The following is a 27,828-nucleotide window of genomic DNA, read 5'->3' as shown; positions in this document are numbered from 1 at the left end:
TCTTGCAATTGTGCACACAGGTGAGAACCCACAGACAGTGACCTGTCCTCTTATCAGTAACTGCCCTTTGTTTGGCTACAGCCCATAGGCCCCTATTGTATTCTTATAGCCCTTGGTTTTGGTTTCTGGCCTCTTGGGGATTTTTTGGCAGCTCTCTTGTTTTAGAGCCCAGGCAGGTGGGGGGGGGCATTCCAGCCTATCCTGGTATACCGTTCTCCTGTCCCGACTGACCCTGTTTCAGGCAAACACATCCCTTTGCTCTCTGTGTTCAGCCACCATTTGCTAGTATCCTGTAGGTCTAATGGACAACACAGAACACAGTGGAAAGTTCTGTCTCCAAATCAAACAGCTGCCTGGCAACCAGGGCTCATCACTGTGAGGCTGGAGGAAAGGATGGCAGTGGGTTCTAGAAAACCCCTCTGCCCCCGCCTTGCTCTTCTCATGCAGAGAAAATGATGCTGCTTACTCTGTGCATTGGGGCAGTGGGCAGGCTGATGGTGACTGGGGTCAGGTCACTCTGGTCCACTTGGTACATAGCTCACCTACAGTCTGTCAGGCCATGACATTCCTTCTCTGCAGGAGGTGTTAGTGCTGTGACATCTTCTCAGCTGAAGCCCAGAGTATGCTGTTGGGGTCACTCCTATGTGTACTGTCAGTGGGTTGTGACCCTGACATCATGCCCTTATCACCAAGACTTTGTCACACAGAACAGTTTTATTCCCTAAAATGACCTGTCTCAACTTCATCCTTCCTTCCCTGAACCCTGAAATTCTTCTGTTAGCTACCTCTGTCTGATATGATACTAATGTATATTTTGTGGTAACAATAAAAGGTTGTGGGTTTTTTTTTTCTTATAGTGTTGTTCATTTTGTGCAGTAATGGGTTTCTCTTCTCAGGTGTAGGCCCCATAATTCTCTTGCCAATATATTACACATGAACCATCACCATATTCCCCTCTGTTCTTCCCTCCCCTGTTTTTTTTTTTTTTTTTTTGACCACCCTCCCTCCCTTTACCTTGCTGGAGGCCTCAGATCTATTGTCAGCTTGTTAGTTTTGTCTTTTTCTTGACCTTTTGTTTGGTTTCTCTATATTCCACATACAAATGAATCCATCCGATATTTATCTTTTTCCTTCTGGCTTATTAAAATCTTAAGACTCCAAATCATAATAAAAACCTGAATTATCAACATCTTGTCAGTGATTCTAACTAAAGCTTTGCAAGATGTTACCATTGGGGGAAAACGGATAAAAGGTACACAGTATATCTCAGTATATGAGTCTACAAATATCTAAAAATAAATGTGTGGTTTTTTTTTAATGAAACATATGTCTCGTTGAGATTTGTTTAGTATACTGGAAAGAAGATTTGACTTATCAACCAATGAGAACTCAGCCATCACAACTCCCAAAATGCTGCAATTCTCAGCTAGCCTGCTATCTGGCTCATATTAATTGCTCTTCACAGCTTTGGTGATTGAATGAATTAAGGAGTTCTTAGTGCACAGACAGGCTCAGGTTGCTAACCTCAACTGCAATGTCTTGGTCATTATGGTGAAATATTCACTTAGTGTTTAAGAGGGGGTCTTAGGAGGTCAGCCAGCCAATTTCATTTTCAGTTATCACACATATAATAGCTTCTGAGAGTCATAAACATAGAAATTGCAATTCAAGCTAGGATTGTTTATATTTCTCTCTTTAATATTTTATCCTTTGTCCCTAACAAGTCCTTGCCCAGACATTGAGGGACCATGTAAATACAGCTGGCTGAATTATTGAAAAGATTCTTTGAGCATCTCAAGGACTACACAAGTCTTTTTCTAGTTAACATTTCCATCTAGGCAAGAAGGTCAGAACTGCACTTCAATCACAAAGATTAGGGTTGGCACAGTGAGTCATGATAATATGGATCGTGGGATTCATGGCTTGTTTTCCTTGGAAAGTAAAATTGATAACCATATTAATCCAACCACTAGTTAAATATGTTATAGGATCTGTCTTGTCTCCTATATTCTCCACAAACTACACCAAAGAAGTCAGATGAATACTCATTTTCTTCATGGTCTCCAAGATGGGCTAAACCTCTCACTTGAGTCTTACAAGTGTTCACACCAGTTAATTAATTCATCACCAATCTACTCCTCTGTCTATCCATCTACCTATCATTATAATGAAGAGAAGGAAGAGTTAATGTCTACTATACACTTATTCTATAAGTTCAGTGTGCTAAAAACTTTCTGGAATTTGTATTATCTCATTTATTTTTTACAAAAAGATCCCAAACAAGGGGCCTTCTTGGTGGCACAGGGATTAAAGACAGCACTATCAAGCTATCACCAGCCACTGCAGCACAAGTTCGATCCCTGGCTGGCCAGGGAGCAATCCACATGGCACAGCAGGCCTCTCCTGCCTTACCCACTGCTCCCCTCAGCAGTGTATTACAGTAGATCTGCCTGTTCTGCTCCTCACTCTCTCTGGTGAATCCTCTCACCCCCCCCACCCCGCACCTCTGGCTTACACCCCAGTTCTTGTATGCATAAATAAATCTTTAAAAAAAGATCATAAACCATATAGATGATTATCTAAATTGAAGGAGAGCAAGATCAGCTGCCTTGTTTAATATCTCTTAGTGAATCCTGCTAAGCCCCAAATTTAAGTTGCCTCTCTGACTTCTCTCCTGAGTTTTAGACTGATATATCCAAGTCCACACATGAACATCTCCATCCAACATGGCTAACAGGCAATTCACACAGCATGTACAAAGCCAAAATGCTGGCCACCCCCTGCTTCAACCTCCATGAAAACATTTGCTCCCTCAATATCCTCCAACTCAATTGACAACCACTTATCTATTTGCTCAGGTCTAAAACTGTAGAGTGATCCTGAATATCTCTTTGCCTCTCACCCTACAGCTTAGTCATCAACACATCCAATCAGTTTTACCTTCAAAATAGAGGCAGGATGTCACTATTTCTCACCATTTTTCAGTGACATCACCATAATCTATGTTTCAAATGCACTCACTGCATCTATTGCTTTTCAATTGGTCTTTCCATTTCTACATTTGACTTTCTACAGTCTATTCAAACACATTATTAGTGAGAATAATCCTTCAAATTGTATATGCCAAAACATTCTTTGACTCAAAACTTCCATTACATTTATTATGTTTTTCATCTGTATCTCTTATGTTAGCTCTGATAGATTGAATCAATATTCATAAGTGCCCCACACCATTTCAGTAGCAGCTTCCAATAGAAACAATGAAAAACCCACAGCTCATAATTGCTAAATTGAAAATTAGAAATTATCTAATAATATGTTCTCATTTTGCAGAGTAGAAAACTGAAGCTCAGGGATATTTGTAACCTCCAAAGGTCAAACAGCTAGTAAGTAGTTGAATTCAATTTCATATCGAGGATCCCTGGCTCAGAGCCAATGTTTCATATATAATAATGTCACACTGTCTCCATCTACCTGGTGGCTATGAGCAGAAACCTCTGTATATATCAAAATCACAAAAGAGCACTAAAATAAAAATCAATGGAAAGATAAATTCGGTGCATTAGTCTAATATTTCTGGTCCACTCTGGCTGTGGAGGGAGTCAGATAATACAATTGCTGTATCACTCTTCAATTAAATTAATGTAGACTACAGATGCTCTGTGAGTACATACTTTTATTTCAGGGTCTGAATTATTGTATGATTTATATAAAATCTCTTAATAACCTTGAAAATAATAATCAGAAGCACTGATATTGTAACTGATAATAATGTCTCAGCAAAAGCAAATGTTGTTACTGCAAATTAAATTTAAATGATTTTGTTTTATTTGTCATAGGAACATAGGAAGATAGAAAATATATTGTCTCTAACACTGTTGTCACCCCAGAACCTGATACATGGTATCAGCTCAATAAATATTTGTTTAATGAATGAATGAATGTGGTTTATCACAGAAATGTTTATAGCAGACAGAAATTAGAAATAATTTACCCAGTAGCAAAAGATTATATAAACAATTGTTGTAATCTTTTTATAACAAAAGACAATTCCCATGAAATAGAATTCTATATACTGGCTATTAAAATTATGTGGCAACATTACCAAAGCAAGTTACAATAAGTTTGCACATAAATAATGCCATGTTTTAAACATAAGAATGAATGCATGAATGGGAAGAAAGGAAGAGAGGCAGGGAGGGAATGAAGTGAGGAGGAAGGAAGGAACTAAGGGAGGGAGGGAGGGAAGGAGATAAGCAAAGGAAAAATCTGAAAGGGTATTTTCTAAAATGTTTTTTGCTAGGTAATAGTTATTATATTATTTACATTTTAAGATTTTGTGTTAATAAATGTATTACTGGTATGAACATTAACTATTGCTTAAAAAAAAATCTACAAAAGGGACTTTAAAAACTAGGGACTGTACTTGAGAATGGGATAAACAGAGACAGCATGAGGGACAGAGACTTTCAGGAGTAGCCTGCAGACTGGTGATTAAAGGCTTGAGCCTATGGCTCCCAAAATGTAACAGTTGGAAACAAAATGGGATCACGTGCTGGATCACGTGTCTCCTCAAAAAGGAGGCTATGATGTGTAGCCTGTGTCTGTAATAGTCTAAACAGCTCCTAAACCCACATTCGGGGCTAAAACTGGAGCAATAACAAAATGCTTTCATTAATCAAAGTTTGAAGCACCTGGAACTTCACAACAAAGCAAGTGCTACGAATAAAGATTCCCTACTCAAAGGTAAAGAGAACAACGACAAGCTTCTGTATTTGCATCAAATATAGTCCCTATCCAGTGTTACAACAATTGATCAACCACAGCCTAAAGATTAAGACTGGCTTGAGGCTATTTGAAATGCAATGATCAAAGAATTGGTCTAGAGTAAGGGATCATAACAGGCCCTTACCAAATAACTTTTGTACTTGAAGCACTGTAGGAACCTTGAACACTTAATTTTCACATGGATGTGATCTTTCAGCACCCTACTGCCCCATTTACTACCTACCTATTACTTCTTAGTAGCACAAATGTCCAGTCATTTGAACAGGTAAAAATGCATTGTTTTTTTAACTAATGAACACCTAAATATCCTGGGTAAAAAACTAAGGTTATACCCAATTTCTTATGAGAGGAGTACATACAAATAGAACAATAACAAGAAAAATATTACAAAATGGAGTGTAACAACTTTCTGGGATAACCTAAAGAGGAATAATATGTATATCATGGGAGTTCCAGAAAGGCAAAAGAAAGAGAAAGATACTGAAATATTCTTTAAGGAAATATTTCTAAAATCCACCTCAATCTGGGAAACAAATAATTGACCATGATTCAAGATACCCAGAGTTCCAAACAAAATAACATCACACTGACACACTTCAAGACACATCATAATAAAACTGTTGAAAGCCAATGACAAGAACAGAATACCCCAAGCATTCACAGAACTTGTAAGGGAACACCTATTAGTATGTCTGCTGACTTTATAGTGGGAAACTTTATAGACAAAAAACAAATAGTAGGAGATATTTAAAGTACTCAAAGAAAAGGATGTGCAACATAGAATACATTATCCTGCCAGGCTACCATTTTAGACAGAAGGGTAAGGAGATTCAGTGAAAAAGAAAAATTAAAAGAATATATCGACATCAAACCAAACATTAAAAAATTACTAAAGAGGAGCCTCTCCGGTGGCGCAGCGATTGAGCGCTGGGTTGCGAAGATGCCCGCAGCCTCTGCAGCACAGGTTCGATACCCCGCTGCCAGGCGAGGGTCCCACATGGCGCGCAGACCTCTCCTGCAACCCACACCTCCCCTGGCACCCATTGCTTCCCTCAGCAGTGTACTTTGTCAGTCTGTCTGCTCTGCTCTCCCCTCCGGCTCTGGTGAATTCTCTCACCCTCGTGGATCTCTGACTGTACCCAGTGCTTGTATAAATAAATAAATAAATATTTTTAAAAAATTACTAAAGAGGCTATTAAAAAGCAACAAGGGAGGGAAAAGATAGGGATGGAGAAACAAGTGGTTTGGTGACGATTGAGTAGAACATGTGTACATGTGGAATAGCAAAATGTAACCCCTCAAAATAAAATAAAAATGTTTAAAGAGCAATAAAATATATCTACAAATAGATATAAAAATTATATAACATGGAAGAGGAGGAGAGTGAAAATGGACCAAGTAGGACCAATACGAGATCAAACCATCTAAGAGATCACAAGCATAGACCATAACAAATTAACTTCACTATAACCTTCAAATAAAAACTAATACACGTAACATGTAGAGAATGAAAATGTAAATTAAACAAAACATAGAAGAAAGATGCCCAAAAAATAAAGCCAAAACTAAATTTTAAAAATATAAATAGACAAAATGGCAATGAGAATTTATGTCTAGTTTAAATAATCACCTTAAACATAAATGATTTGAATTCACCTATTAAAGGGTAGAGAGGGGCTGGGTGGGTTTCAACACATAGTCCAACCTTCTGTTGTTTACATAAAAATCATTTTCTCAACAAAGATAAACACAGATTTAGAGTTGAAGGTTGGAAACAGTCCTACAAGCAAATGGCAATTAAAAAAAAAAAAAAGAGTCAGGAACAGCTATACTTATATCAGATAAAATAGATTTCCATTTAAGAAAAGTAATGATGTAGAGATGTACATTATTTTATGATAAAATGTCAAATATAGAGCCTCCCCAGTGGCGCAGCAGGTTGAGCACAGCACTGTGAAGCTGTCCGCAGCCTCTACAGTGCAGGTTCGATTCCTGGCCGGCCAGAGAGATACCCCTATGGTGCAGCAGACCTCTCCTGTCTCGCACGCTGCTCCCCTCAGCAGTGGTTTCAGTCCGTCTGCCTGTACTGCTCCCCACTCTGTCTCTGGTGAACCCCCTCACTCTCCCATGTATCTGGCCTGTACCCTAGTTCTTGTATAAAAATAAATCTTTAAAAAAAGCAAAAGAAAATATTAGTAGTCTAAAAATACATCCTACTGAATGGAAAATATACAAACACTACATACCACACAATGGGTTAATAGCCAAGATGTACAAAAACATATTCAATTTAACTATAAAAACCAAACAACCCAATTAATAAATGGGCAGCAGATCTGAATAGAAAATTCACCAGAGAGGATATGCAGAAGGTCAACAGATACATGGAAAAATGTTCATCATTGCTTTCAGTAAGGGAGATGCAGGTCAAAACCATAATGAGATATCAGCTAACATCCATGAGAATGACAAATGTTAAAAAAGACCCCCAACAACAAATGCTAGAGAATATATAGAAAAAGAGGAACTCTATTACACTGTTGGAAGAAATGCAAAATGCTGCAGACATTTGGAAAGCAATCTGGATTTACCTTAATAAAAGTAAAAACAAAAATGCAATTGGCCCAGCAATCCCACTCACATGGGCTCTATCCAAAAATCAAGAAGGAGGAAGAAGGGAGAGGTCAAAAAGGCATAAGGGATGGTGTATGCAGAGAGCAGGAGGCACCTTTCAGGGGGAGTACAATCAAAATCAAATGGTAGTTGTTGCCAAACTGATGTTATCCTGACCCAGAGTCTCAGAGAGCTTGGCAAGAAATAGTCTATCTAGGTCAGGGTTTCTGTGTGGAGGGACCAGAAAAAAAAAAAAAAAGAAGAAGAAGAAGAAAGAGAGAAAGAAAAAGATATATAAAAAAAAAAAGCTCTTAGCAGGAGGACAGGAGGACTAACAGCAGAGATGAGGATGAGAAGTGGGGGAATGACTATAAAAACTAATTAATTAAATAAAATAAAAATGTCTAGTGCAGACAGTCAAATGTTATTGGCAAAATGTCCTTTAAATGAAATGCAAAATATTGAGAATAATTATTTTCTTTCTCTACCACAAAAACATGAAAACCTCTAAACTAAATTAACATCTATTTCCCAGCATTTTAACTGCTGTCTCAAAAAAATTTCTACTGAAGTGTCTGGGTATGAGAGCTTTATGGATTTTGCAAATCAGATTCAATTGCTTTCTAAATGCAATTCCTGTACAACAGTAGGTATCCAATGGTAACTAAGCAGGGTTATTTGAACAACGCATAAATATTTCATAGTGTGCAAAAAGCCACAAATGCCAAACTCTAAAATGTCTGCAAACATGCAAGATTTCCAGTTCCAAGAATGTAATTATTGTCTTGGGATTTGTGGGGTGTCTTGTTGAAGACCCTTTTCATTTTGATAAAATGATGAACTTGCAAGGAAAATAATGCTCTAACATCTCATTTTAACCTCAATGATCCTGATCAAGGGAAAAATTCTTTTTGTTAATCATTTAAAAGAACACTTCCTAAAGCCTTTTGTTGTCTGATAAGATCAAGGATTTCCTATCCACCAAGTCACTGTCTGGGAAAATGGGTTTATATCACAGTAGGCTCTGTGGCCACAAGTTTAACAACTTCAAGATCATTACTGGCAACAAGCTGCCATCACTTTTTATGCTAAATTAACAATAAATGATGGTATCTTTTGTGCATTCTCACTACATAATATTTTCATTTTAAAACGCAACAATTAAGATGTGAAATTCGAAATCAAAAGAGGAAGGTAATGTCAAAATGCTTTTTTATGCAGTTGGTTGATCTTATAACTTAGGAATAAGTGAAAACAAGAAGGAAAAAAGCTGCATTAACACTGTGCAACAGTCAAGCAATAAAGATATATAATATACACAATTCACGCTGCTGAAATAAAAAATCTCAGAGAAAGACTGGACGCTTTCCAAGTTGTAACAGGACATCCTGGAAAGGACTTGCATCTCCAAGAAGCTCTAAACAATCTGGAACTCTGTATTTATTGACCCCTGTTCAGATTCCCTCCTGGGTGAAGTTAATGATCAATGTCCTCAATAACCTGAACATATTCTGGAACTGTCTGTGATCATAAAGCACTTTGTGGAAGAAGAGGAAGTGGCTCTAGGAGGCTTGCATTCTGGACCACTAATCAAATCAAAACATCAGGAAATGCTCCATGTCTTAAAGGCTGGCCATTTTAATAGTACAAGGGGTTGTGCCTCGACAGTGAGCATAATTGTGAGCTTCATCAAGTGTCTGATGTTGATTTTCCCAGACAATAACAGAATCATTGCTCAGCTCTACAATAAAGATCAAGACCTGAGGTAGAGTTTTTCATGTTGGGCACATCTGTTCAAGCAGGTATGTGTGTTGTGTTGCAGTTTCACTGCATCAAGTGTGGGAAGAGGTTTGGGGGATAGCACAGTCCCCATAAGAATACTTGAAAAGATAATCAAAATTCGCTCACTGGGGGAATTTATTAAAATCTTATTCAAACTAAAGAATATAGAAAGTTGAATTAAACTTTTTTCCTAGTCTCTGAGATAGTTCCTGTGAATTCTAAATATGACAGAAACTTGCATTATTGGAAATGATAGATACACACATTGCATTGTATAAAAGCCAAAAATAAATAAGATGCACTCCTCGCCTGTGCAGAAAATACTATTTGATCTGCAGTCTCCTATGAGTGTTAGGGGTGGTAACAACCTTCCAGAGCCATACTTGGAGTTCTTTAGTAAGGAACTCTGTTTTGGTGAACGAGCTGAATTTATATAAAAAAATAAAAATAAAAAAGGAGAGACCATGGGATAAAAGAAGCTGAGAGAGAGATCAAATATCAAACAAGGACTGAATGAAGCTAGTTGATAATGGGCCAGAAGCAACACACACACACACACACACACACACACACACGTAGCCCAAAAGGAGCCAAGACCAACAACACAAAGCCTGTAATTGCCAGTGTCCCTCTGAGGCATACAGGGAGGCTTTGCACTCATTTCCATTTCCCATGAGTCCCAAGGTATACGAATACCTGTTCACAGGTTCACAGATTCCCAGAGAGCCCAATTGGCCCAAGTGACCATAGCACTTCCATGTTTTGCTAGTTCGAAACAGTCTGTTCTATGGGACTAGAAGAAGCTAAATATTTAAGCAAGTTTAGAATAAGAAAAAATAAGAAAATCATTTATGATCTCACTATCTGCACATAATGATCATTTTGGGGTATACATCTTCAATATTTTGGGATGTATAATTTTATTTTAAATGATTTTCACATAAAATCTATGGAAAACAGGGAAGTAAAATCCAGATAATTCAAGCAAAGGCAAGAGACAATCACCTGAAATATTTAACTACTTAGAAATTAAATGTAGATGAGGCTTGGTCAGTTAAGTGCCTCAATTAATATTCTTCCTGTTCATAATGTTTTTACTTCCTAGACAGAGCTGAGTCCTCTTCTGAGCTTGGGGATACTCTCCTATTATGTATGCTCATGACATACAGCAGTCTTCATACTATTTCAAATCCTTTATGTTGGGAAGCCTCTCTGTCTCTGGTGAATCCTCACCTCCTGCCCCTTTGGCCTATATCCCAGTTCTTATATGCATAAATAAATAAATCTTTAAAAAATAATAAGGATAAGTTAATTATGAAGTAGAAATAATGCAATGACTCCTTAAAGCTTATAGATTTTTCTTGGGGCTTCTGTAGATTCCTTTTTTCTTTAATCTCACTCTAAAGCCCAAAGTCATATAGATCATGAGTCAAAACATATAGGGCTAGAATTTAGTTTTTCCAATTATCTTTCACCAAGAATGCTTATATGGTATTAAGGCAACAGAAAAAGAAATCACAACATTACTATGATGCTTATTTAATTCTGTTGTTGGAGATTTTTCTTAGGATGATTGGGAGTGCTTTTTTTCTTATGGCAGGTATTGGTTCTTGGTCCATTAATAGCAATGGTATCATCAGCTTCATCTTTCTATTCACTTGAGACAATGAAAAGTTGTCCAGCGTTAGAGGTTAACTTAATTAGACATTTTAATTGCTGCTTCTTCACAATATGTAATAAAACAGCATTTACTTTTTAAAACTCCCTTGTTAAAGTCCTTGGGACTTGAAACAGTATAGAATGAAAGAAATTCATTACAATTCAACTGAACCTATCTTTTCTTTCTGGGATTGAATTAACATCCTAGTTAGGTTTTCAATATTCTTATCACAACGAACAAGTTGGTTTCTAAATCAGCTTATGGAAAAGGAAGCGAGAGGAAGAAAACTCACTGAAGTTGACTAATAGTCTATTAGCCTAGGAGTAAGAGATGGAGCCACAAGGGTCTCAAACTTCAATGGAAAATCAAAATAGCTAATTTTACCCTGTTTCAATTAGTGTATCCATACAGAAAAGAATTCAAAGCAATAACTATGCAGTCTTTGAAAAACAGGATCCAATTGTGGCCAGTTTCAATGGAATACTGTACATAAAACAAGCAGATTTATTGTACTAAATAACAATGTTTATTAACCCTGGCTCTCTCTCCTGTGATTCAATGTTGTCTAGATGTTGGTCTTACATTCTAACTATGTGCCTTTTGTCACCAGGGAAAGACAAATAACCCATGACCCAAGCACTAATTTTTCAATGGAGATAATCTTGCTGTGATAATTTCAGATGATTCAGGAGTGGGGAATCTCTATGTTGAAAACTGTTTGGGGATAATAATAATAAAAAGATTAAAAAATTTTAAGATTCAAGAATCAATTTTCAAGATTCAATTGTGAAGCAACATATAAAAGCCCTTGAAATTCTGGGGATACAAGGAACATACCTCAACATCATAAAGGCCATCTATGACAAGCCAACAGCCAGTATCATTCTCAAGGGTGAAAAGCTGAAAGCAATTCCATTAAGATCTGGAACAAGACAAGGATGTCCACTCTCACCATTGCTTTTCAATATAATACTGGAAGTCCTAGCCAGGGCAATAAGACAAGAGAAAGACATCCAAGGAATCCAAATAGGAAAAGAAGAAGTCAAACTATCACTATTTGCAGACGATATGATATTATACATAGAGAACCCCAAAAACTCCACAGAAAAGCTAATTCAACTCATCAATCAGTTCAGTAAAGTGGCAGGATACAAAATCAACACGCAAAAGTCAGTAGCCTTCCTATACACAAACAATAAATCTGAAGAAGAAGAAATCAAAAAGACCATCCCTTTTGTTATTGAAACAAAAAAAATCAAATATTTGGGAATAAATCTAACAAAAGAGGTAAAGGTCCTATACAAAGAAAACTATAAAACACTGTTAAAAGAAATAGAAGAAGACACAAAGAAATGGAGAGACATCCCCTGCTCATGGATTGGAAGAATAAACATTATTAAAATGGCCATCCTACCAAAAGCAATATACAGATTCAATGCTATTCCAATCAAAATTTCAATGTCATTCTTCAAAGAAATAGAACAATTATTGATGAAATTCATATGGAATCACAAAAAACCCCGAATGGCCAAAGCTCTCCTGAAAAAAAAAGAAGGGAATGGAGGCATCAGACTCCCAGACTTCAAACTATATTACAAAGCCATAATCATCAAAACTGCATGGTATTGGAACAAGAACAGACATACAGACCAATGGAATCGAATAGAAAATCCAGAAATAAACCCACAGATTTATGGTCAACTAATCTTTGACAAAGGAGCAAAGAATATGCATTGGAGCAAAGAAAGTTTGTTCAATAAATGGTGCTGGGAAAACTGGGTCGCTACATGCAAAAGAATGAAGCTTGACCACCACCTCACACCATACACAAAAATCAACTCAAAATGGATTAAAGAACTAGACATAAGACCTGAAACCATAAAATATATAGAAGGAAATATAGGCGAAACACTACGTGATTTGCACATCAAAGACATCTTTACAGACACATCACCCAAAGCAGTGATAGTGAAGGCAAAGATAAACAGCTGGGACTACATCAAATTAAAGAGCTTTTGCACAGCAAAAGAGACAATAACAAAAACAAAGAGAAACCCCACCAACTGGGAGAACATTTTTGCACCCAACACTAATGATAAAGGACTGATCACAAAAATCTGCAAAGAGCTGATGAGACTCAACAACAACAAAGAAAATAATCCAGTCAAAAAATGGGCAGAAGAGCTTAAAAGAAACTTCTCTGAAGAGGAAATGCAAATGGCCAACAGGCATATGAAAAAATGTTCAACATCACTTGTCATCAGGGAAATGCAAATCAAAACTACCATGAGATACCATCTTACACCAGTGAGAATGGCACATATTAAAAAAACTAGCAACAACAAATGTTGGCGAGGGTGTGGAGAAAAAGGAACTCTTCTGCACTGTTGGTGGGAGTGCAAACTGGTCCAACCACTGTGGAAAGCTGTATGGAGATTTCTGGACCTACTAAACATAGAGCTTCCATATGATCCAGCAATTCCACTCCTAGGTATTTACCCAAAGGACACAGAAACATCAATTCCAAAGAACACCTGCACCCCTATGTTTATAGCAGCACTGTTTACAATAGCTAAGCTTTGGAAACAACCCAAATGCCCAAAAGTAGATGACTGGATCAAGAAGATGTGGTACATATATACCATGGAATATTACTCAGCATTCAAAAAAGATAAACACATGCAATTTGCAGCAACATGGATGGCGCTGGAAGGGATCATGCTCAGCGAAATAAGCCAAAAAGAAAAAGAAAAATACCGGATGGTCTCACTCATAGCAGGAATCTAGAAAACTTAAATAAGGGACCAGGAAAATGAATAACTATAAGAAAGTGAAAATCAAAATCAACAAAAAACTATGAACCAGAGACACTTTTAGGGGGGCGGGGGTGGGAGGGGAGGGATTGGGGTCAGAATGGGGGGGCTGCAATTGTATGGGGAATATAACAATAAAATTTATTAAAAAAAAAAAAAAAGAAAAAGAAAATGTATACAGTGGTTATCAGACAGGTTCAGGAGTCAGATAGATATGGATTTAAAGTTCAAGATCCACCATAAAACAAACTTGTAAATTTTACCTCCCTGAGAATAAAGCCACCCTCATAGAGTTAGTTCTAAATTTTGCCAGATGTTTTATATACGTTTTTGTTTTCCTTTGAGTTTCACCACATCCCTTTCATGCAGGCACTTTTAGTTTCCTTTACTGATAAGAAAACTGAGACCTTAAGAATTTAAATATTTACTGTAGGTCACATAGCTACAAAATGTTTGCACTAGGATCTAATCCCAGGAATTTGAGGCTGAGTGTAAAAGTTTTCAATTACATGTTTGTCTGTGTGTGTGTGTGTGTGTGTGTGTGTACACACACAGCATATATATATATATATATATATATATACTGTCAATAAAAATGCTCTCTTACATAGAAAACAAAATGCATGTATTGTCTTCCTCATCATAATTGTTCCTATTACTACCATCTTGCAGAGTTATTTACACTTCAGCTACTGCTACCACCACTAACTAGTATGCATTCAGGAAAAGAATAATTGTGCATGAGAATATGACATTTATATCTTAAATCTGGAAACATTTTAATCCAATAGAATTTTCCAATCAAACTTTATTAGCGGGTTTGCAACTATTCATAGTATGCTAGGTTTTGTTGAGGAGAAGCTTTCTAAGCCATGTCCACCCTGACAATGCTATGTTCATTTATAGTTTTCTGTTCCCCATACCTACAAGGCAACTAATAAAAAGAGAAGAGAATATTTAAGGTAACAAAGATATGTATTTCCATATTGAAAAGTAGTCAGCATGGAGCACTGTAGAAATTCATTTATCCAATCCAATGGACTTTATTTTAACAGCCTAGTCCTGACATACATTGGCTGGAACATCTGGATTAAATCATTCAGCCTGTGGGGACCTCCTTTTTTTAACATATATTATCAGATTGCTTCTAACTTTCATGTTCTGTAAATCTATAAAAATGCTTTCTGCTTATAGAAAAAAAAAAGCTATAGGTATAATTAATCCTCTCAGAAGTCCACAAAAATGCAAAAGTCTACCCAAAGGAGGTCTCTTCCATTGGTTTATCTACTTATTTTATAATTAGCCAAGAATGAGGATGGCTTGTCTGAAAATTTTCTTTGGAAGTCTATAATGTAAGTGTATATCTCTGCACTCAATGTTTTCTCTTCAGAAATCCTTTTAATGAGCTGGGGAAAGAGTGTGTTGCTCTGTCTCAGGAAAAAAAATTCACTGGAGTTCTTTATAGTGTAACTTAAGCTTATTATTGCTGAAAACTGCAAGAATAGACTGATGCTACTCTGAGCCTTATACTTGCAGTTTTCCTTTCAGTTTCCCAGAGCTTTCATACATATTACATATACATAAAATATATATGACACATAATGTAATATAAATTATCTATCATGTGTTCAAAACTTCAGCTCCAAAAAATGACTTAAACTTTACATTCATAATGTCCAACTGCCTATAGATATCTCTCTGCGGGCATCCCACGGTTACCACAATCCACATAGATCAAACTGAACTCACTGAATCTGCAGAGAACCCCTATTCTTTATCTCAGTTACTGGCATTGCCATTCACCCAGTTCTTAAGACAGAAACCTGACTTTTTTCCATGTCTTTTTTTAAACCTGTCCTCATAAAATCAAAACCTGCCTAATTTATCCTCTACATATTTCTTAAGTATCCCCTCTCTATCTTTTCATTACTGTTTATAATCCATATCTTCACCATCTGTCACTCGGATCCCTACAGGTCCTTCCAGTCACCTTGCCTGTGGTCTTCCCTCAGAGCCGTTTTCCACTGATAGCAGAGTGATACCAAGACTACCACCCACTGATACTCCTGGGAATATTCTCCTTCACTTTAAAGTCTGCAATATAAAACCCATGAACCTTCATGACCTAACCCCTACATATTTCTCCAACCTCATATCCCAGGCTTTCTGCTCCTTGAACATAAGGCTATTGCTCATCTCTCTGCTTTTGCACATGGTGTCTGTGCTGCTGCAGAAACCACCTGCTATTACCACATCTGGTAATACACTAGGTAACACTCCTCATCCTTTAAGCTTCTGTTCAAGGATTTTACCCTTGACGAATAAAAATATGAGTGTCCATCATTAAATAGTACTTTCAAAGTTCTAGGCACTATTCTAAGAAAGCTACAGGTATTAACTCATACAGTTCTTCAAGTGACCATATAAGTCAAGTGCTATTACTATCCTTTTCTCACACAGGAAGAAATTAAGGCACAGAAAGGATAATATGGGACTTAGTCAAGGTCACTCAACTATCAAGAGGCAGAGCTGGGATGGGAACTCAGGGTGCCCAGTTCTAAAGTTCTGTTCTTAAAAACCATACGTCAACTCCTCCAGTGAGTCTTCCCTGATTTACCGATATCTGGCAGACAAAGATTCTTGTTTTTCCATCTCAGTGATTTATCTGTTATGGTACGTAACACATTATTATGTTTTGTTTCCCAAAATGCAGTCCTTACACCATCTTCACCAGAATAAAATAGCATGTATGTTAAAAACTGAAGAGTAAAAGCTATTCCCTTTCTCAAAACCATCCAACAGTATAAAGTCCTGTACCTCATCCCAGAAATGATTTGAAATCGCTAATCTCAGAACCCAGAAATCTGCATCACAGACAACCTACACAATAAACTTAGATCTTCTGCACAAAATGTAAGGAAGGGATTAAATCAGACACTGCCTGTAGGGCACTTAGCCCATGACTTCTCAAAATATTAGCTGCTATTATTGTTGTTGTCTTTATTATTATTTGCTTTAAGGAGAATAAACAAGAACAACATATGCACTGACTAAGAAACAAGGTGGGCAAAGGGAAACAACCAGCTATGCTGATTACAACCATAGCACATGGGGTCTTTCTTGATCAGACTAAGAATAATTTTGTAGGAAATAAGAAGTTTGTGGTTTCCAGTTCCATGATCTTTGGGGTTTGTTTTAGGTCAACCACAAGGGAAGAGAAGACACAGATACATTTTTATTTTAGCAGCTCTATTCCTGAGAATAGTGGCGCCTACTTAGGTAACATGAACCCAAGAACAGGAACTGGAGTGATTAAAGATTTAAAAGCTTAGAGCCGTCAGCATTGCCTTATTATGATGTCTCAAGTCTCACAACAGCAGAAATAGCCAGCTAATATAAACAAGAGGAATCTGTCAGAACAAGAGATAGGTGTCTGATTCTGCAAGAGAAGACCTACAACAAAGTTAAGCTGCTGAGGAGCGCATCTAAGTCCCCAGGGCCAAAACAACACCTTCCGCATGGTGTCCACACCTTAAAATCTTGCTCCTTATATTTCATACTTATATGCACCATTTATTTAAATTAGTTCTTTAACTTTTCACCATATAGATGACTTGAAACCTTTTTAAGTTAGAATCAGTTTTTGCCTTGTATGGATTAGTGCTTAACCTCTAGTAACCAGTGTTCAGAGCTAGGTGATTTGCAATGAATTGCTTTCCAAAGGTAGTGAAGGTACTGCTGCCACCTGAAGAATAGTGAGGAGGGCAAATGTCAAAGGAAGCAACAGGAAGTATTACAGTGGTTAGAAAAGGGTACCTTGACTATCTTCATATTAATTAAAATGTTTCCTAATTCTGTTACAAGAAGAATTATATTCCTAATTATATTATAATTGTTTATGCATTTGTCTTTCTGCCAGCTCCTCAGCAGCAGGGCCATGGTTTCATTTAGCTTTGAGTCATAATATCTAGAACAGATAATCAATAAATGCCTGTTGAATGGGAGGAAAGAAGGAAAGAGGGAGGAAAGGAGGGAAGGAGTTTCATTAATGGATAAGCATAACACTTAGCCAATTACAAATGCTACTTGATGCAAAGTCCAAACTTGCAATAACAACATTTTTTAATAAATCAATTTTTTAAAACCATTACCTCCACAATTTTTTAAAACCATGTAGACACCTACCATGTGCCAGGCAATATGCTATTTCTTAGACCTAAAGTACTTCTATTACCTATCAAATCAAGCACTTAATTCAGGAGCATAAGAATAAGAAAAACGGCTCAGAGCATCCTATTCAAGAGATATTTAAGAACTAAAGTTGGCCACAAATTCAAGATGTAAATAGACAATAAATGCCTATGGCAAGTTGATAAATTGGCCATAAATTCAAAAACATGTTGTAAAAAAGTAACAAGTTAAAATGAATAATCGCAAATGAAAGTGAAAGGCATTAGTGTTTCCAGGAGAAAAATGTTAGTGTTTTACAAACAACAGTCCATATCTACAGAACTGGGTCCAATTTTTTATCTAGGAGACTGACCAACTTGCAAATTCATTCTTTTGACAAATATTTTTTGAACCCATGGCTAATTCAAGACTTTGCTAAATGAAGTCAACAAACAAGAACCTCTTACCCTCACTGAGCCTTAATTCTTAGAGAGGAAAAAGCACTGAACTTTTAATTGATAATGAAGTTAATAAGAAAACCGGTGAGAGAATATGCATATATGTTACAAAGAATGAATGATAAGGAACGGGGCATTCATCTGGGGAAAAAAACAGGAATATCCAAAAAGATGGTCTGGACCAATGAACATACAGATCCTTTATGTTTAGGATGGCTACAGGACACAAAACAAGGACCAAGGTATACATGTTATAAGAAAGTAGATTTGGAGTTAATTTGAAGAAAAATAATCTCATTGTCAAACCTCAAACCTCAGTCCCTCTCAGTATGATGGGAATGATTCTACTATAAGTCTCTGTGTCATTGATTCCAAACAATTCTAACCAAAAGGTCTATTTTCCAGTTATTCTATGTGCAGTTGGCCATCTTGCCTGGAACCATGTCAAAAGTTCTACAGCACTCACTATTTTTACTTAATTTCCCTTTAAGACATGTCTCATGGAAGCTGGTCAGTCTTCTATCCGACAGGGATCCAGAGCCATAGGAGGGAGTGAGCATGTACCCTTCCAGAATTTTCCCTCTAGTTCTCCTCTGGGTATTTGCTTCTCTTCCTCTCTTCTAGGAATCTATCAAATCTTGATCATAAGTTATCCTGCCTCAGTTTACAATTGCCTCTTTGATGCCTTTCTATAATCTTGAATAATTCCTAGAAATTAGCAAGAGGTTTTACCTCCTGGAAATCAGGAGATAACTCTGTATGTTGAGAACTCCTCATTTAAATATTTACCCACAGCTCAATTTCTGGTTAATGTTTTGTCATTCCATTAGATTTTCCACCTGGGTTGTTTCCAGTTAGATAGAGCTGTAGATATATACATATACATACAGCAATATATTTGCATGTGTGTATATTCACATATCTGTCTATATCTATAGCTATCCAGCCACACACATACATGCAACATATTTTATACATAGTCTTCCAGACTAAATGAAACATACAGGTCACACTTATAGTTTGTATTCTTCAGCACTTTAAGTGGCCTTCTTGTGAGCTCTAAGTAAAAGCTGACAGCTATGATATTGTGAGATTACATATATGTATCTATTAAATATATCTAGATATCTAGATATATTTGGTCTTTTTCTCTACTTCCTTGCCCAGGAAACTCTGAGACTCAGAATATCCACAGTGATGAGTGTCTTTTTGAATGCTAATGAAGTGACTGGTGGTTAGGTGGCCCCTGGATTCCTTTGGTATGGGTCGTGGTCACTGGAGAGAATAAGCATAATTATGGTTAGAACTTGCAGTCCCAAAATCCTGTTCCAAGGGACAGGAAAGGGGTAGGAGGTTGAGTTCAATCACCAGTGGTCAGTGATTTAATCAACCATGCCTACAAAATGAAACCTCCATGATGAAAACCCTAATAGGGTCCAAAGAGCTTCTGATTTGGAGAATGCATCCCTTTGCTGGAGGTTGTTAAGAAGTGTGGTTTTAAAACCTTTCAAAAATCATTTCAAAGAGTTATAAGGACACAATGTTTTTGCAACATTATTTACAATAGACAAAATTTGCAAACAACTTAAGTGCCCAGTGAGAGAGTAAGGTATAAAGAAGATGTAATGTATATATGCACACAATGGAATATGACTCAACTATTAAAAAAAGATGAAATCTTGACATCAGCAACAACATGAATGTACCTTTAGGGTATTACACTAAGTGAAATAAGTCAGATGGGGAAAGACAAATAGTAAAATTTCACTCATGAGGAAGATAACACAAATGAACTAGCTAATCAAAACAAAAGCAAACTCTTACACTTTAAAAACAAAATGATGGATAAAGTCAGATAAAATGGATCAACTGTATGATGCAGGAAAGAAAGTGAACTTTTAATGGCAATCATAATATAGTACATATAGATACTGAGTTAAATGTTATACACCTGAAACCTATATAATGTTATTAAACCAAGGTTACTTCAATTTTTTTTAGTAGGTTTGGGAATCCCTCAAACATTAGGAAGGAAAGGTTGCACAATTACCTTCATGATATCTTTAAACATAGATACAAGACATTCTCATTCATTTACTAGGTGCCTAGGTAACGTGATTCCAAAATATCCAATATATTGTCCATCATAAACAATTGTTATTCACTTGGATAGAAAATGTTCTAGAGCTCATGTATCACACATGAAGATTTATATGATAAGAAACCACTTTGCAATCATCCTTGGAAATTCCCAACTAAAACTAAACAAACAAAACCCCTATAATACACAAAGAAAGCAAATCAAAATAGAAAAGCTGCAACCCACCAGCAATCAAAGTTACAAGAGCCCCTTGGAGGTGTTTTCAGTCCCTGATAGAGATGATGAAAGAATTCTGGACTCACAAATTACTACTTTGAGAGCTATTATAACTTGGATTAAAGATGTCACAAATGAATTGAATATACCACCAAGAGGAAATCATTTCCAAAGTACAAAATCCATAGCCTCACCTTTGTTTCTGCTCTCCTTGGTGGGCTGGGGTTTGCTCAGGCCCCATAGCTCTGAGAGACAACATTGTGGGTATATAATGTACACTCACTATGGCAAGTGATAATTAGCTAAGATGCACATATCAAGGCAATTAGTTTTTCTTTAAAAAAAGGCAAATATTTCCCAGAAAGAATAAGAAAAAAAGAAGTTACATGGAGAAAAAATATACTCCTAAATAAATGCACACCATGAAACAATTTTATCATCGAAATTATATAATGGCATAAACCACAATAGGATACATCCCAGGAAGGGGGGGAAAAAAAACCACAACAGAATGTTTTCCAAGGAGTTAAGACGCTTTCTTGGACAAGTTATGTTACAATAAAATATTAATGTGTGCTCATTTGTCATGTGTTAATTAGCAGAATAAGCTGTAGGAAGTCCAGATTACCATGCAAATGTTAATTAGGTCATAATTTATGTTAAGCATTTCTAAGTTTAGGAGCACTGCGTCTCATTTAGCAGCAGTTGAACTTTAGAAATAATTTGCATGTGCAACTGCTTGTTTTCAATTTTAATATGACAGTCACTTCATTTTAATAAATACAAGAAACTGCATTTAAATAATAGCAAATTCAGAGCTAATTTGGTCATATTCAGTACATTTCCCTGGGAGATGGAAAGTCTGTCCTTTAATCATTACTAAGGTTTAAAAAAAAAAAAAAAGAAACGCTTCAGGAGATATCTTTTCTAAAAAAATTAAGCAAGTCCTCTCTGCCCCCCAGCCACAATCCAGAACACCTACGTCTCTTTTGGAGAAAATGTACCCATGGATGGAATTTCCCTGACCCAGCTCTACCATCTTTAGGTCTCACTTCATGTTTTCATCTTTCTACTTAGATATGATGCTGACATAACCACACATCAACATTCTGTCAATTCTCCCTTATCCTGCTTTTAGATATCGGACTTTACTTTTCTCCAAAAACTTCATTATTAAATTCATGCCTGTACCTAATCTGTTTCAGAGTAATGAATGATCCTAACTACTCTTGAATTCCTTTAAGCAATAAGAAACATTGATTGGAAAGGTTGCCTTTATCCTGGGCAGAAAAGTTTGCAGAAGGAAAAGCAATCCTTTATCTCCAAAGTAGGCAACTTTTTAATTTAAGGTTATGCTGGATCATAGCTGAACTTCTTAACTTTCTCATGTCATAGACTGTTTGACAGTCTGGTAAAGTCCCATGAACCCCACTGCAAAGTAAGCCTTAAAATAAAAAATAAAATACAAAACAAGAAAAATAAAGTAATCTTTAAAATAAAATATAGGTTTAAAAAACAGAATAATAGTGAAATATTATTTTTAAAATATGTGACATAGGATGTGGTATCTTTATTAATGAATTAAAGAACACAATCCACCACCTACTATATAAAGCTGTTATCTCAAACCCTCAGAATTTCAACTGTATGAAAATTGCTAGGATTTCTATTGGCGATGTCATACAGGTACTGTTTATACATCTGAGGTTTATAAACTGTCTCATAATTGAAGGAAATGTACTTTGGTTAGAGGATAATGAAAATAAAAATGTAATTATACTTTTGTTCAAGTCCATATATCCCCTGAATTTTTCTCAGGTTTAAATTATTGTTTTGGAGACCAAATTTTTCTAAACTTCTGACAAGAGTTTTTAAAGCAATGTTTTCCTACATTAAAAATTTTATAATTACGATAAGCTTTTTACCTGCAAGACTTTTTATTTTATACCTCCTATTCACGTGCATTTCTTTTTACGTATTTGTAATTATGGTATAGGCCAAATTTATTATACTGGCATCTCCAAAGTTGTCCCATTACTGGTAGCAATAATATCTGAATACACTCCAAGATTAGAAACCCACTTATTTGCTCAAAAAGTGAAGAGCAATGCCTTGGTAACTGCAACATGGTTAACCTGTGCCTCCTACCTCACCCTCAAACTATATATTCATTTTACATATGGACTTCCAAAAGAGTTTTGATTCACACTTTTCTCTCAATGTAAATTTGCTGCCAACATCTGAAAACCATAACTTTCAAATAAAAACCCAAAATTTAAAACTTGTCATGAACAATACTGTTGCTGCATTTTCACATAACAATCCACTGGATCTGAATCTATTTTTTGCCTACAGTATTCTCTTCTCCAAGATAATTTTTCTTTTTAGGTTACCTGCCTGCCTCCTGTGGACATCTGAGTTGTCCACTACCTGCAAGATGATAAAGCACATGTGCTTTTAACTAAAATCAAAGTGATGTTGCCATTGTCCCAAAAAAGGAACTGGTGAAAGATTTTAGCTTCTCGTTTAATTTTCCAATGGGCAAACCCAGGGCCTGAATACACATAGAAGAGTATTACTTGTTAATTTTATTTGAATTGCCTGGTTAAGAAACTGTTATTTTGTTTTGTTGATACTTTGTTTTTGCATATTTATTTGGTGTTTCCTACATTGGGACTTTTCCTCCATTCAGCTCACTAGATCTGCCCCTACATTATATGTGTGCTTGTAACAAGGTCATATCCATAATTCAAATCATACTTCAAATATTATCCCCCTATGAATCCTCTCCTACTCTAAACTGTAATATCTGCCTTCACTCTTGATGTATAGCTAGCAAAGAATACAAATTTTGGCTTCTGGTTTGATTTTTCAGTGGACAAACCCAGGGCATTGTACATACATAGACAAGTATGACTTGTTAATTTTATTTGAATTGCTTAGCTAAGAATCTGTTTTTGTTTGGTTGATAATTTCTTATTGCTTATTTATTGAGTGTTATTTTCCCTCTTAACAATTATTTTCCAGAAATCACAGTTCTAGTTTCCAATATTCTAAATGGCAAAAAGCACTGCTTCTTTCACCATACCTCTGGTATCATTTGTACAGAATCACAACATTGGGTCTGTATCCCCATATGGTAACTACTGACTGAAGCTAACTAGCAGCCTCCTGTGACAAAGGCACATGAGCTCCAGTGTGTTACAGTCCTCACCATTTCCCTATTATTAACTTTGATCTACCTCTATAGACTAAATGACTTGCCTGCCCGCCCAACCCCTTTTAAAGCATCTTAGTATGAGACCATCAGTCTACCAAAGATAAAATTATTAAAGGAAAGCATAAGTGATAGCAAACTAAGACATTTAGATTATTAGAAATGAAGTAACAAAAGAGAAATTGATAGTTTCTAGAATAAAGTGCCACTTTCTTATGCCTAGAAAGTTTGCTAGAAGCATTAGAAACCCTACCATAAGTTCAGTAACAAAGACAGAATTTTTTGAGTTATCATTTTTACAGTTGCCAATAAAGAGGAAAATCCCACTTTGATAAGGGATAAATGAAATATATCTAGGAAACATAAAAACAGAGAAACGATGCTGTACCAGTAGTTCAACTCACTGCTCCTTCCCTGAAGGGTGTTTGTAAAGAAAAATGACCTCATCCTCAAAAATAGAGAGATTTCCTGAATGTTCTTAATGTACCTGTAATCACCAACTACAGTTTTACTTTTCACTTATTTATCTGCTTTTCTCTAGAATCTACTCCTCTTTCAAGCCACCACACATGATCAATAGTGCTTATGATCTGTGCAAAATGCATCCGTTATTCTAGTCTTAAATTGCCACTTTCAAGCCTTGAGCAAAGCCCTCCATTTTCAGGATGTGATGAACAAGGGTATATCTGTCATGTGCACTTATCATGCCTGGCCCTTTCAGATCCGTGGATGTACCTGCCACCTCTCCTCATACCTTGTATCCCTGCACTGTTCCCCACAGTTGAGCCACTGTGCCTTTCAGCTTGTTCTAATAGATGAACCACCCCATTGCACTAAACTTATTCAGTCCCCTTTCCCAAGTTATATTGTATTTTTTTTAAGTCTTCTTGAGGCACACACTGAATTAAATGTAAAATTCTTGGTATAGAAAGCCCATTTGAAGAGAGAAATTTATCAAATACCATGCTTTTACTTGTATTTATGTCATTTCCATAATTAAGATGCAAAACCAAACCTTTAACCAGAGACATGATAAATTAATGTCTGATTTTGCTACCTCATATAGATGCCATCTGCATACAACAATGATGAGAATGACAGACTCACACACCGTGTGTCACAGAGCTTTCCACTTAGAAGCTTCCTGATTTCTTCACTAGCTACTGTCCACTCAGTTTAAGCAGAAACTTACTTTCAAAAATTATTTGCTCCATCTCCAAATAAAGCTGAAGAAAAAATATCCAGAAAGAAAATGAAGGAGAACATGCACACACACTAGAGAGCACACACTGGTCATGTATTCAGCACAAATGTGAAGCTGTGTCAGACTACGCTGTAGGATCAAGCAAATCATCAATCCTGACAAGGTAGTCTTTAACAGTGTGACTTGAAAGCCCACATTTTCACTATATAGAACCAATCTCTAAGAAGAGTAATCAAAATCCAGCTATTTGAATTATCCATGAGCCCATTTAAAGAAGAGATACTGCTCAACAAATTTACATAGCTTCTCTCTAGGCCACCCCTCCAACTCTTTTTTTATCTTTTCTCTAAGGCATACACATCTGACATACATTTCAAAGACCCACACTCAACAGACACTTGGTCCAGACCATGGTCAGGTTAGCTCCTCCACATCCACAAGTAGAGTGATATTATTCACAAGCAAAAAGAGAGTTCACAATGAAAACATGATTGCAGGGAAGGGCACACAATCTCACTTGCTGGTCCCCAAATATTCCCCCCATCCTCCTGCTTCTGTGCCTAAAATTCCAACATTCTAGCTGCAGTCCATCAAGGCAAGGTGTCATGATCTCAAGTAATGTCTTTTAATATAAAAATATTCACCCTGGGGGTAACAACTTGAAGTTGCATGAGTCATCTGTACATTCAGTGTCTGCCCATGTGTGTTCCATCCACTGGAACCAGCTCATAGAAGAGGCAGGAGGAAGGGAGGAGGGGGCTATTTTAGTTGCTGTATGTACATGAGGGTGTTTAGAACAGGCCTCCCCAAGATGTGTCACATTGGTGTGTGAATTGTTCTGAGATGAAATCAACTGAACCTTTCAGACTCAAGAGAAACTTTTACCACTCCCTTAACTACCTAGAAAAAAAAAGCAAAAAAAGGGAATTGTGGTTATTAGCAGAAATAACCTTTCTATCTGAATAATCTATTTACTTGGCAGGGCAAACATCTAATTACAGAGCATCTGCTGTTCCTTATGTAGATCACCTTCTCTTCACCATGAGCCCCCTCTTTTCTCCTTGAAGTTCCAGACCCTTATCCCATTCCTTAGCTCGGTGTATAAACCTCAATTTACCTTTCATTCCTCTAGCCCTTTCATGTCTAAGTGTTCCTTCCATATAGGAAATGAATTTTTTTTCCTGTTAATCCCTCTGGTGTTAATTTGATTATTCAGCCAGACAGAGAAAAATCCAGAGGGGTGCCAGAAAATTCTCCCTTCTATCCCACAGCTGCACATGTGTGTGTATGTGTGTGCGCACACACATGCATACACGCATGCGCGTGCGCACACACACACTTGCAAAAGTAGAGTTTCAGTGGAGCATGTAGGCTAAAGATCAGACAGTGTGGAGGGAGGTATCAAAGATAAACTTTTCTGTATGTGAAAGAATGTTCAACAACACTATAATGAGATACCACCTCACTCCATATTAAAACACTGACTAAGGACCTCCCTGGTGGCATAGGCAGTTGAGTGCAGTGCTGTGAAGCTGGCAGCAGCCTCTGCAGTGCTGGTTAGATGCCCGCAGGGCGCAGAGATGCCCATGTGGCGAGGCAGACCTCTCCTGCCTTGCCCGCTGCTCCCCTTGGCAATGTATTTCGTCAGTCTGCCTGTTCTGTTCTCTGCTCTGTCTCTGTTGAATCTTCTCACCCTCCCACACATCTGGCCTGTACCCCGGTTCTTGTATAAATAAATAAATCTTAAAAAAAAAAACACTGGCAACAACAAATGCTGGCAAGGACATGGAGTAAAAGGAATCCTCTCATACTGCTGGTGGGAATGCAAACTTGTGTAGCCCCTAGGGAAAGCTGTTTGGAGGTTCCTCAAAACACTGAAAAAGATCTATCATATGACCTAGGGATTCAATTTCTACGACTTTACCAAAGGACACAAAAACTTTAATTTGAAAGGAAATTTGCACTCCTATATTTATTGCACCATTATTTACAATAACCAAGATATGGAAAAAACTTAAATGCCAAAAAAAGGTAAATGGATCAAGACAATGGGGTGTGTATATATATACACACACACACACACACACACACACACAATGAAATACTATTCAGCAATCAAAAAAGATAAATTCATGCCATTTGCAGCAACATGGATGGAACTAGAAAGGGTTATGCTCAGTGAAATAAGAATGAAAAAGAAAAATACCAGATGTTTTTTCTTATGTGAGGAATATAGAGAAATTGAATAAAGGGTCAAAAAAAGAGACAAAACTTGGAGGCAAACTATAGATCTGAGACATACTGTGGAGGAAGGGGTGGGAGATGGGTCAAAATAGGGGAAAGATGAGCACAGAGTATAGCGCAAGTTCACATGTGATGTGGTGGCTGAAGATTTATGGGGACTACAATTGAATGGAGAAATCACATATTGTACAAAAATGAAAAACAGTGTAACAAAATAAAAAAGTTTAATCAACAAAAATAAAAGATAAACTTTTCTTCCAAGTTTTGCTTGGGCAAGCTGTGATTATGAAAGGAGCAAGCCCTCTTTAGTAAATTCTCTCCCTTTCATCTCTTGAATGGGATGCAAATAGCTGGTTCATCCAGTTCCCAGATGAGGAAGCCAGGAATAACCCCATGGAATCCCCACTGTCTAACAGAAATAAATGTATTTGCACCTGGCAATTTAGGTTCAGGTGTTTTTCCAAGTAAAAACAATTACACTCACTCCACCATGGTACTTGAGTTAATAATTCCCAATGGAGTCAGTAAATCAAGTAAGTACCTTTCACAGAGAACTTATTTC

The 27,828-nt window shown here is 36.8% G+C and overlaps 1 protein-coding gene and 1 long non-coding RNA gene across 5 annotated transcripts in view; one reads left to right on the top strand and one right to left on the bottom strand.

Moving 5' to 3' along the window:
• The window catches only part of TAFA1 (TAFA chemokine like family member 1), an 856,565-nt gene that overhangs the window by 605,596 nt on the left and 223,141 nt on the right, over positions 1–27,828 (bottom strand). The window lies entirely within an intron of this gene.
• The window catches only part of LOC129145814 (uncharacterized), a 39,159-nt gene that overhangs the window by 387 nt on the left and 10,944 nt on the right, over positions 1–27,828 (top strand). The window lies entirely within an intron of this gene.

This window comes from Talpa occidentalis, unplaced genomic scaffold (assembly GCF_014898055.3).
Source record: "Talpa occidentalis isolate TD23 unplaced genomic scaffold, MPIMG_talOcc4v2.1 talOcc4.10, whole genome shotgun sequence".
NCBI lineage: Eukaryota > Metazoa > Chordata > Mammalia > Eulipotyphla > Talpidae > Talpa > Talpa occidentalis.
This window is presented reverse-complemented; position numbering and strand designations above follow the sequence as displayed.